The following is a 12,513-nucleotide window of genomic DNA, read 5'->3' on the forward strand; positions in this document are numbered from 1 at the left end:
ATAGCCTATATTTTATTGGGATATAAACCGTCCATGCCTATTCTCTCCAGTGTTTTGATCATGAAGTGATGTTGTGTTTTTTTTTTTTACAAACTCCTTTTTTTTTTTTTTTAAATTTAATTTATTAGTTTTCTTTTCAGTAAATACAGGCAGTTTGGTACCATTGTTTAGGCTCATCTGTGATCTACCCCCTCCCATTGGATTCTCCTTGTTGATGTAAATGGGTCGTGCATTGTGGAGTTAGCCCACAGTTATTGGTATGATAAATGTCTTTGCAAATCATGACCCAACATGTGACTCTGACATTCTTTCCGCCCCCTCTTCCACAAAATTTCCCTGAGCCATGTTGGGTTCATTTTTGGTCTGCTTCAGTGCTGAGGTATTGGGGGCCTCTGAGGCTCTGGCTCTCTGATTTGGTAGGAGTTGATTTTTCTCTGTGTTGGTCTCCTTCCCCCTTGTGCTGGTATCTGGTTCACAGGAAAACATCACCCTTGCTTGTTTCGCCAGTTGTCCTTAGATTCAGTTGGGCCCCTTTTGAGGTATGTTGGGGCAGCTCTCTCCTTAGGATCTGCATCTATCTGAAAAAGAGAAGCAGATTCTCCAACAGAGAGTAAGTTATCACCCAGAAAATTGAGATAACACTTACTTTTTTGATAGCCAGTTTGATAGGTGTAGGCCCTCTTGTAGCCCATGATTGATGGTAGCTTGATATTGTAGAGTGGGCTTGTGTTTGGGTATGGTTCTGACTTGTTTCCCAGCTCCAGCTATGGGTCTAGTACCACTGAGTGGATCAGTTAGCCAAATCAAGAGCAGTTGGTTCCTCACCATGGCTGTGTACCACTATTGCACTTGTGTGGGCATCACATCAGGTTATTTGTTGCTAATTTGGTTAAAAAATGAGTTGCTTAGACAGATCTTGGTCACTTCCCCCAGTCGCCTATATAGCACCTTCTGGACTAGACACGCTAACTGGGGACTGACCCTCTCCTGGCTTCCAGCCATGTCATTCCATTTTACGTGTCAGCTGTGTATGGAGTCTTCAGCAATAGGGTCTTACACAAACTCCTTTTTTAAGGAACAATAACAACAACAAAATCACAGAAATGTCAATTAACAAGTTATTTTCTGTTTCCCTTGAACGGAAGATAATCGATCGTATGAAAGCACATGAGGACTTGGTATAACCATGGCACACATTCGGCCCTCAGAGTATTCTCTTATTTTATTTTATTTTATTTTTTAAATTTATTTGTGATGTTGTATTTGGTTAAAGGTCTTTTCTGCATCTATCAAGATGATCAGGTGGTTTTTGTGTTTAAGCCTATATGTTGAGTCATCCCTGTGTTCCTGGGATGAAGCCTACTTGATCCAGGTGGATAATGCTTTTGATGTACTGTTGAATTCAGTTTGTGAGGATTTTGTCTTTGCATCTAAGTTCATCAGGGAAATAGGCCTATAGATTTATTTTCTTGTGGCATCTCTACCTGGTTTTGGTTTTAGGGTGATACTAGCTTGATAGAAAGCATTGGGGAACTTTCCCTGTTCTCCAATTGTGTGGCACAATTTGAGAAAAATTGGTTTCAGTACTTTCATGAAGGTTTGATAAAATTCAGCTGGGAAACCATCTGGTCCTGGACTTTTCTTTTTAGGGAGGTTTTTGATTACCCTTTCAATCTCGATGTTTGTAATAGATTTGTTTAAGAGATTAATCTGTTCTGAGTTTAGCTTTGGTAGGTGGTATGTGTCCAGGAATTTATCCATTTCATCCATATTATCCAATTTTGTGGAGTAGAAGTGTTTGAAGTAAGTTTTGATGATTCTCCCAATTTCACTTATATCTGTTGTGATCTTTCCTTTCTCAGTTCTAGCTTTGTTAATTTGAAGCATTTCTTTTTTTTTTTTTTTCACTTGATCAAATTGGCCAGTGGTTTATCAATCTTGTTTATTTTTTCAAAGAACCAGCTCTTTGTTTCATCAATTTTCTTTAACCTTTAAAAAAAGTTAATTAGTTCTTTCCATCGGGAGCTTCTTGGGATGGGTGCTTCTTGATTTGCCAGTGCCTTTAGGTTGATGGTTAGTTTATTTATTTGGGATCACTATGACTTTGTTATGAAGGTATTTAGGGCAATGAATTGTCCCATGAAGAGTGACTTCATTGTGTCCCATAGATTTGTTACATTGTGTTCTCATTGTCATTCATTTCTATAATTTTTTTCAAATTCTTTTTTATTTTGTCCAATATACGCTTATTGTTTAAGGAGTGTGTTATTCAGTTTCCACAAGTTGATTGGGTTCCTTGGCACATCTTTTGTTGTTCATTTCTAATAATACAATATTGTGATCTGATATTAAGTAGGAAATTATGTTGATCCTCCTAAATATATGGAGGCAGGCTTTATGACCAAGTATATGATCTATTTTAGAGAAGGTTCCATGGGCCACTAAGAAGAATGTGGTATCTGTGGATTTGGGGTAGAAAATTCTGTAGATGTCCATTATGCCTAATTGATCCATGGTGTTGTTGAACTCTCTTACTTCCCTATTAATTTTCTGTTTGGATGATCTATCTATTGCTGATAGTATTGATATCCCAAATGTTATGGTGTTGGTGGTTATTTCTGATTTATTGTAAGTTAGGTTTTGGTTTACGAATTGTGGTGCACGTGTATTTGGTGCATTAAGATTAATGGTAGTGATATACTCTTGTTGGATCATCCCCTTGAAAAGCAAGTAGTGCCTTCTTTGTATTTTTTGATTAGTTTTGGTTTGAAATCTGTTTTATCTGATACATGTATAGCTACACTTGCTTGCTCCTTATTTCTGTTTGCTTGGAATATCATTTTCCACCCTTTTACCCTGAAGAGATTTTTAGGGGTGAAGTGGGTTTCTTGAAGACAGCAGATTGAGGGGTCTAATTTTATGATCCACCCTGTTAGCTTATGTTTCTTGATGGGTGAGTTAAAACCATTAATATTTAAGGTAATAACTGTGAAGTTTGATTTAATACTTTCCACATTGTGGTGGTTTATGTGGTTTGGTGTTGTCTTGGTCTTTGTAGCTTTTATGCCTTCTTGAAGTTTGGTTATTGTGGTCTGATTCTTGTAGGCTCTTGAGGTTGGTTATTTGTGTCTTGTGTGTGAAGCATTCTGAGAAGTATTCTCTGTAGGTTTGGGTTTGTGTTCATATAGTTGTAAAGCTGAGTTTTACCATGGAAAGTTTATCTTTCACTATATATTATGACAGATACTTTTGTTGGGTAGAGTAGTTTGGGTTGGAAGCCATAAGCTCTTAGAGTTTGCAGTGTTCCATTTCAGGCCTTTCTGGCTTTTAGGGTTTCCCTGGGAAAGTCAGAAATAATTTAAATAGGTTTTTCTTTGTACATAATGTGTTATCTTTCCATAGCTGCCTTTAGGACTTTCTCTTTGTGATTGATGTTTAGAGTCTTAATGATAATATATCTTGGAGAATTTCTGTAGTGGTTCAGTATGTTTGGAGTTCTTCTAGATTCTTGAAACTTAATGGGACTTTGTTCAGAGAAATTGGAAAATTTTTCTTTTGGGATTCTGATCCTATTGTCTTTTCTATGTTTTGATTAGAGACATCCCTTGTGTGATTAGCCAATCTAGTAGGATTTACTTGCATCTGATTATTCTTGCTACTCCTTTTTTGCTGTGGTCTGCCCATCACAATGTTTCAGAAAGCCTAAGGTATGGGATGCTACTCTGCTGGTCAGGGGTGGAGGGGCAGTGGTGAGTGGGATGACGATCACAAAGGTTAGAAAGGCTAGGGTAGAGACAGTAGCCTGGTCCCAGTTCCAGGGTGGAAGGTGACAGCAGGGACTGGGATGGCAATTTTTTGCTGGGCTCAGATGGGCTGGGCCTGAACTGCAACTGGGCCACCCAATTGCGCATGGGGGACTTCAAGGCTTGGGGAAACAGTGGTCTCACACCTTTGCAGGGGACAGCAAGGCTGTGGGGAAGAGACGGCAATCACACACGTCTGTGGGGGACAGAAGGGCTGGGCATACTGGGGATCTCATGCACAGGGGTCAGCAAGTCTGGGTGGGAATGGAGAGATACCAATCACACCCTTGGAGCTATGCCCCATGGAGGGAAAGCGTAGGGTGTAAGACCTAGTCTGCTAGCTTGGGTTCACTTGGCCTGAAACTGGTGCAGGAGGAACCTCTTACTGGGACTGTGGCTAGGATGGCTGCTTAAGGGGGTCAGGGGACTGGTGGTCTACCCAATACTATGGCAATCAGCACATTCCCTATTTTGCTACTACACAACCTCCCACTAGAAGCCTACTAGAATCAGCAAGACCCTAAACAAAAACTACCCCCCAAACCTTAAGGGTCTTGCCTTTTCTTTCCCCCGGGGTGAGATGCGGTTATGTGGATGCCATCTTGACCAGGAGTGAATATCCAATTTTATGATAAGAACAAAAGCAATAAAACTGATTTAAAAATACGGTAATTGTCCACTGCTGTGCTAATGGAAAAAGAAACATAACCCATGGGGACATGCTAAAAGTTCTTATGAAAACCATACATACAAGGAACATAAAGCATGTTGTAGTCATTATACAGATTTGATCATTTCCTCTTCCTTCTCTTCTAATCTCTAAGTTTGTGTCCTGCCACTTCTCTCTCTCTCTTCTCTTTCTCTCTCTATCAAATAAATAAATAAGAATAAAATATTCAAAATGTATATGATGACAATTATCAAGCAATGATAGTGATGGGAGAGAGGAACTCAGTGCAAAACACTTAGAAGTCCTATAGCTGAATAATGATTGGAAAAGAAATTAAGTAAACATAGTCAACGGGCTTCACATACAAGGAACAAAAGCATGTTGTAGTCATTATACAGATTTGATCGTTTCCTTTTCCTTCCCTACTAATCTCTAAGTTTGTGTCTATACTGAATTTCACAATGTAACCTTCCATGAACGGAGTCTTTGCATAATCAAGAGAACATGAGATAAGACTAGAAATGATAATTAAACGAATTATAACAAAAAGAAAATTTATACAAAGAGAATCACATGAGAGAAAAGAGATTACATAACAGCAGAAACAGAAATCTGTCTGATATTGCTACAAAGTAAGGCATGCCCAATGGCACCGTCAGCTAGGAAGAGCTGTGGAAGGAGTTTTAGCTAAAACATCAAAATGTAGACCTGAATATTTAAGTCTTCTGAATTTAGAACTAAGGAAAACTTTTTATCATTTTAAGTTATTTTTGTTGGTAAGAATATGAACATTATACCTTTTTCTGGAAAAGAATCAGAACAAAGTGAAGAGCATAATTTGAAAAAAAAGGAAAGCAGAAACAAACAGAAAGCTTGGTTAATTTGTCAGTCTCAAATGGCCATTTTATTTATTTATTTCTGCATTTTTATTTTTTATTTTTTTATTTAATTTATTAGATTTCTTTTCAGCAAATATAGGCAGTTTGGTACCATTGTTTAGGCTCATCCATGATCTACCCCCACCCATTGGATTCTCCTTATTGATGTAAATGGGTCGTGCATTGTGGAGTTAGCCCACAGTTATTGGTATGATAAATGTCTCTGCATATCATGACCCAACATGTGACTCTGACATTCTTTCCACCCACTCTTTCACAAAAATTTCCCTGAGCCATGTAGGGTTCATTTTGGTCTGCTTCAGTGCTGAGGTGTTGGGGGCCTCTGATGCTCTGGCTCTCTGGTTTGGTAGGAGTTGATTTTTCTCTGTGTTGGTCTCCTTTCCCTTTGTGCTGGGATCCGGTTCACAGGCAAACATCACCCTTGCTTGTTTCACCAATTGTCCTTAGTTTCAGTTGGGCCCCTTTTGAGGTATGTTGGGGCAGCTCTCTCCTTAGGATCTGCATCTATCTGAAAAAGAAAAGCAGATTCACAAACGGGAGTAAGTTAGCACCCATGAAATTGAGATAACAATTACTTTTTGATAGAGAGTTTGATGGGTGTAGGCCCTCTTGTACCCCATGATTGATGGTAGCTTGATATTGGAGAGTGGGCTTATGTATGGGCATGGTTCTGACTTGTTTCCCAGCTCCAGCTATGGGTCTAGTACCACTGAGGGGATTAGTTAGCCAAATCAAGAGCAGTTGGTTCCCCACCCTGGCTGTGTGCCACTATTGCACTTGTGTGGGCATCACATCAGGTTATTTGTTGCTAATTAGGTTAGACAATGAGTTTCTTGGACAGATATTGGTCATTTCCCCCAGTCGCCCATGTAGGACCTTCTGACACTAGACACGCTGACTGTGTGGGGACTGACTCTCTCCTGACTTCCAGCCATGCAATTCCCTTTTATGTGTCAGCTGTGTATGGAGTCTTCAGCAATAGGGTCTTACCACTGACCTTTGGTGGGTCATCAAGTACACTGACAGAAGTTTTCCATTGTTTTGGGAAAACCTGTAGGTTTCTCTGATCAAAAGCTCATTGTGGATGGTAGCCCCAAGCTGGAAGTGGGGATTATAGGTCAGTGCCCACTAAGAAATTGAGGAAAAACATAACTAATATACAAGAGTTAGAGGGGGGGGGAGAGGGGAGAAGGAGGGAGGGAAGATGTAGAAGATTTAGATTAGTTTTCATCCTACCCTCTCCAGTGTCTTGTGGTTCAGGTGTTTCATATAAGGGTCTAGTGAAGGTTCAGCCATTTGGTCTGTCTTTTAGGAAGTAGAATTTCATTGTACCATTGCCGTTTGGGTCCAGATTACTGTTTTCCACCCTTCGATACTCTTCCCACCCTCCCCATCCATTCTATTGTCTAGTCTATGAGGTGCTTGCTGAGTATGTAAGGCATCTTGGGCAGATTCAGGTTAGGTGTCATAGATGAGTGAGACTATGTGGTGATTTTTTTTCTGTGATTGGGTAAGTTCGCTGAGAATGATCTGTTCCAGGTTCAACCATTTTTCCTCAAATTTCTTTGTGTCATTTTTTCTTACTGCTGTATAGAATTCCATTGTGTAGATACACCACATCTTAGTTATCCATTCTTCTAGTGATGGACATATGGGTTGATTCCAGCTCTTAGCTATTACAAATTGAGCCTCTACAAACATGGTTGAGCAAATCTCACTGGCCTGTGGATTGAAGGTTTTAGGGTAGATGCCCAGTGAGGGAATGACTGGGTCTGTTGGTAACTCTATAGTCAGCTTTATCAGGAGTCTCCATATTACTTTCAAAGTGGTTATACCATCCTACATTCCCACCAACAGTGGATGAGTGTTCCTGCTTCTCCACATCCTTGCCAGCATTTATTTTCATTTGAATTTTTGGTGTTTGCTATTCTTATTGGGGTAAGGTGGAATCTCATAGTCATTTTAATTTGCATTTCTCTGATGATTAGGGATGATGAACATTTTCTTAAGCGTGTGTTGCAGTCTGGTTCTCATTGCTGGTAGAAATCACCCAACCAAGAGCAGCTTCTGGGAAAAAGAGGTTTATTTGGCTTACAGGCTCGAGGGGAAGCTCCACGATGGCAGGGGGAAACAATGGCATGAGCAGAGGGTGGACATCACCCCCTGGCCAACAGAAGATGGACCACAGCAACAGGAGGGTGTGCCAAACACTGGCAAGGGGAAACTGGCTTTAATACCCATAAGCCGGCCCCCAATGATACACTCCCTCCAGGAGGCGTTAATTCCCAAATCTCCATCAGCTGGGACCCTAGTATTCAGAACACCTAAGTTTATGGGGGACACCTGAATCAAACCACCACAGTGTGTGTTTGCCATTTGTGTATCTTCCTCTCTGAACTGCCTGTTCATCTCTTTGCCCCGTTTTGTGAGTGGGTTTTTGACTACTTACTGTTTAGGTTTTTGAGTTCTTTGTAGATTCTAGAGATTCGGCCTCTATCAGTTGGATAACCTGCAAATATTTTCTCCCATTCTGTGGGTATTCTATTGGCTTTGCTTATTATATGCTTGTATGTAAAGAAACTCTTCAGTTTCATATGATCCCATTTTTTGAGTGACTGTTTAAGGTCCTGAGCTACTGGGGTTTTGTTCAGGAAGTGTTTTTCCATTCCTATATCATGGAAAATACTTCCTAAATTATCTTCCAGTAGTATTTGAATTTCTGGTCTTAAATTGAGGTCTTTGATCCATTTGGATTTGAGTGTAGTGCATGGTGAAATGTGTGGGTCAAGTTTCAGTTTCCTGCATGTGGTTATCCAGTTTGTACAGCACCATTTGTTGAAGATGCTGTCTTTTTTCCAGCCTATATTGTTTGGGCCTGTGTCGAATATCAAGTAGCTATAGTTTCTTGACCCAAAATCCAGGTCCTCAAGTTTATTCCATTGGTCTATACTCCTGTTTTTATGCCAGTACCATGCTGTTTTTATTACTATGGCTTTGTAGTATAGCTTTAGATCAGGTATGGTGATGCCACCAGAGGTATTTCTTTTGCTGAGGATATGTTTGGATATGTGAGGCCTTCTTTTTTTCCATATGATATTTGAGATCATTTTTTCTATGTCTGTGAAGAACACTGTAGGGGTTTTAATTGGAATTGCATTAAATCTATATATTGCCTTTGGTAGGATTGTGATCTTTGTTAATTATCCCTATCACAATGTTAATTCTACCAAGCCTGGAGCATGGGAGGTCTTTCCATTTTCTCAAGTCCTCCTCAATTTCTTTTTTGAGTGTTTTTATGTTTTCGTTGTATAGCTCTTTCACTTCCTTGGTTTATTAGTAATTTAGTAATTTAGTTTTTTGTTGTTGTTGCTATGAAAATGGGACTCTGTCTCTTATTTCTTTCTCTGTTTTATGTCATTTGCATGTAAAAATGCTACTGATTTTTTGTGCATTTATTTTTTTTTAATTTTTAAAAAATTTTTATTTATTTATTTGAGAGCGACAGACACAGAGAGAAAGACAGATAGAGGGAGAGAGAGAGAATGGGCGCACCAGGGCTTCCAGCCTCTGCAAATGAACTCCAGACGCGTGCGCCCCCTTGTGAATCTGGTTAACGTGGGATCTGGGGAACCGAGCCTCGAACCGGGATCCTTAGGCTTCACAGGCAAGCGCTTAACCGCTAAGCCATCTCTCCAGCCCTTATTTTTTATCCTTCTACTTTGCTATAGGAGTTAATCAGCTTCAGGAGTTTTGGGATGGAGTCTCTTAGGTCTCTTACATATGCAATCTTGTCATCAGTGAATAGAGCTAACTTAACTTCTTCCTTTCCAAATTGTATACCTTTTATTTCCTTCTCCTGTCTTATTGCTTGAACTAGGACTTCCAGTACTATATTGAAAAGCAGAGGTGAGAGAAGACAACCCTGTCTGGTTCCTGATCTTAATGAGAATTCCTCCAGTCTCTCTCCATTAAGTATTATTTGGGCCTAAGGAGCTTTGTATACTGCCTTTATTATGTTAAGATGTGTACTAACTATGCCAATTCTCTCCAATGTTTTGATCATGAAGTGATGTTGTCAAAAGCCTTTTCTGCATCTATTGAAATGATCATGAGGTTTTTATGTTTAACCTTATTTATGTGGTGTATTACATTGAGAGATTTCCATATGTTGAACCACCCTTGTGTTCCTGGGATGAATCACACTTGGTCCAGGTGGATAATGCTTTTGATGTGTTGTTGGATTCGGTTTGCTAGGATTTTGTTCAGGATCTTTGCATCTAAGTTCATTAGGGCTATAGGCCAGTAGTTTTCTTTTGTGGTGGCATCTCTGCCTGGTTTTAGAATTACAGTGACACTAGCTTCGTAAATGGAGTTGGATAGCTTTCTCTGTTCTTCACTTGTGTGGCACAGTTCATGGAAGATTGGTTTGAGTTCTTCCATGAAGGTTTGATAGAATTCAGCTGAGAAACCATCTGGTCCTGGACTCTTCTTTTTTGGGAGGTTTTTTTATTAGTTTTTCAATCTCCATGATTGTGATGGGTTCATTGAGGTGATTAATCTGCTCTGAGTTTAGCTTTGTTAGATGGTATGTCTCCAGGAATTTACCCATCTCCTCCACATTATCCAGTTGTGTGGAGTAGAGGTTTTTGAAATAAGTCCTGATGATTCTCCCAATTTGACTTATGTCTGTTGTGATCTCTCCTTTTTCATTTTGAATTTTGTTCATTTGGAGTCTCTCCTTTTTTTGCTTGATCAAATTGGCCAAAGGTTTGTCAATCTTGTTTATTTTTTCAAAGAGCCAGCTCTTTGTTTTGTCAATTGTCTTAATTGTTTCCTTGGTTTCCAATTCATTAATTTCTGCTCTGATTTTAATTATTTTTTTTTCCTTCTGGAGCTCTTTGGGTTGGATTTTTCTCCTTTTTCCAGTGCCTTTAGGTGGATGGGTAGGTTATTGATTTGGGATCTTACTGTGTTTTTTATGCAGGCATTGAGTGCTATGAATTTTCCCCTGAGGACTGCCTTCATTGTGTCCCATAAGTTTTGGTATGATTTGTTCTCATTGTCATTCAGTTCCAGGAATTTTGCAATTTCATTTTTTATTTCATCCACTATCCATTTATTGTTTAAGAGTGTGCTGTTCAGTTTCTAGGTGCCGTTGCGATTTTTAGTGGGTCTTTTGTTGTTGATTTTTAGCAATATAGCATTGTAATCTGATGTCCTGAAGGGAATTATGTCAATTTTCCTAAATATGTGGAGGCAGTCTTTGTGACCCAGTATATGGTCTATTTTAGAGAATGTTCCATGGGCTGCTGAGAAGAATATGTAGTCTGTGGATTGGGGGTGGAAAGTTCTGTAGATGTCCATTAAGTCTAAGTGACCTATGGTTTTGTTGAGCTCTCTTACTTCCCTGTTGAGTTTCTGTTTGGATTATCTGTCTATTACTGATAATGTTGTATTGAAGTCCCCAGCTATGATGGTGTTGGTGGTTATTTCTGTTTTATTGTCAAGTAGGTTTTGTTTTATGAACTGTGATGTCCCTGTGTTTGGTGCATACAGATTTATGATTGTAATATCCTCTTGATGGATCATTCCCTTGATAAGTATGATGTTGCCTTCTTTGTCTTTTTTGATTATTTTAGTTTTGATGTCTATTTTATCCAATATTAATGTAGCTACACCTACTTGTTTCTTATTCCCATTTGCTTGGAATATTGTTTTCCACCCTTTCACCCTGAGGAGGTTTCTGTCTTTAGTGGTAAGGTGGGTTTCTTGAAGGCAGCAGATTGAGGGGTCTAATTTTTTGATCCATCCTGTTAGCTTGTGTCTCTTGATGGGTGAATTAAGTTCATTAATATTTAGGGTAATAGCTGTGCGATTTGATTTGATCCCTGCCATATTGCTGTGGTAGATGTGTTTTGGTGTTTCCATGGGCTTTGAAGTTTTTTGTGCCTACTCCGTGTTTGGGTGTTGTGATCTGCTTCTTGTAGGCATTTGAGTTTGGTTATTTGTTTCTTCTTTGTGGATAATTTCCTGAAATGCTCTCTGTAGGTTCTGTTTTGTGTTCATATAATTTTAAAGCTGAGATTTGTCTTGGAAAATTTTTCTTTCACCACCTATTATGAGGGTTACTACTGCAGGGTAGAGTAGTTTGGGTTGGAATCCATAGAATCTTAGATTTTGGAGAGTTTCACTCCAGGCCTTTCTAGCTTTCAGGATTTCCATTGAGAAGTCTGAAGTAATTCTGATGGGGTTACCTTTGAAAGTGGTGTGCTGTTTTTTCCCTAGCTGCTTTTAGGATTTTCTCTTTGGTGTCAATGTTTAGAGTCTTAATGATAATATCTCTTGGAGAGTTTCTCCTTTGGTCTAGTCGGTTAGGAGTTCTGTTGGCTTCTTGAATCTTGATGGGCCTTTCTTTTAAAAGATGGGAAGTTTTCTTCAATTATTTTGTCAAATAAGTTCTCCATGCCTTTAGTCTGGAATTCTTCTCCTTCTGGTATTTCAATGATTCTTATATTAGGATGTTTAAATGTATCCCACAATTCCTTCATGTTCTGTTCCCAGGAACTTTTGAACTTACTGAAATTTTTGAGCTCTTGAACTATTTCTTCCATCTTGTCTTCCAGATCAGATTTTCTATCCTCCACTTTGCTGACCCCATTCTTGAGAGCCTCTAGAGAGTTTTGAACTTGTTCAATTAAGTTTCCATTTTCTACTACTTTTCTATGTATCATTTCCATTGCTCTGTCAATCTCCCTTTTCATATCATTTTCTGATTTTCTTGATGATTCTTGGAATTCATCCTTGCATTTCTTTATGTCTTCATTTAGTATGGCCAGGTGATTTTTAAGGTCCTCTTTTTTTCTGTCTTCCTCAACTCCATTAATTCTCTTTGAACTCCTTTCAATGTCTTATCAATTTGTTCTAGCTTAGTGATGGTAGCATCCACACGATATTGCTTTCCAAATTTATAGAAATGAATGACAATGAGAACACATCATACCAAAACTTATCGGACACAATGAAGGCAGTCCTCAAGGGAAAATTCATAGCACTAAATGACTTCATAGCAAAGACAGAGAGATCCCAAATCATTAACCTAACTTTCCACCTAAGGCACTGGAAAAGCAAGTAGAATCCAACC

The sequence above is a fragment of the Jaculus jaculus genome, chromosome 4 (genome assembly GCF_020740685.1).
Source record: "Jaculus jaculus isolate mJacJac1 chromosome 4, mJacJac1.mat.Y.cur, whole genome shotgun sequence".
Taxonomy (NCBI): Eukaryota; Metazoa; Chordata; class Mammalia; order Rodentia; family Dipodidae; genus Jaculus; species Jaculus jaculus.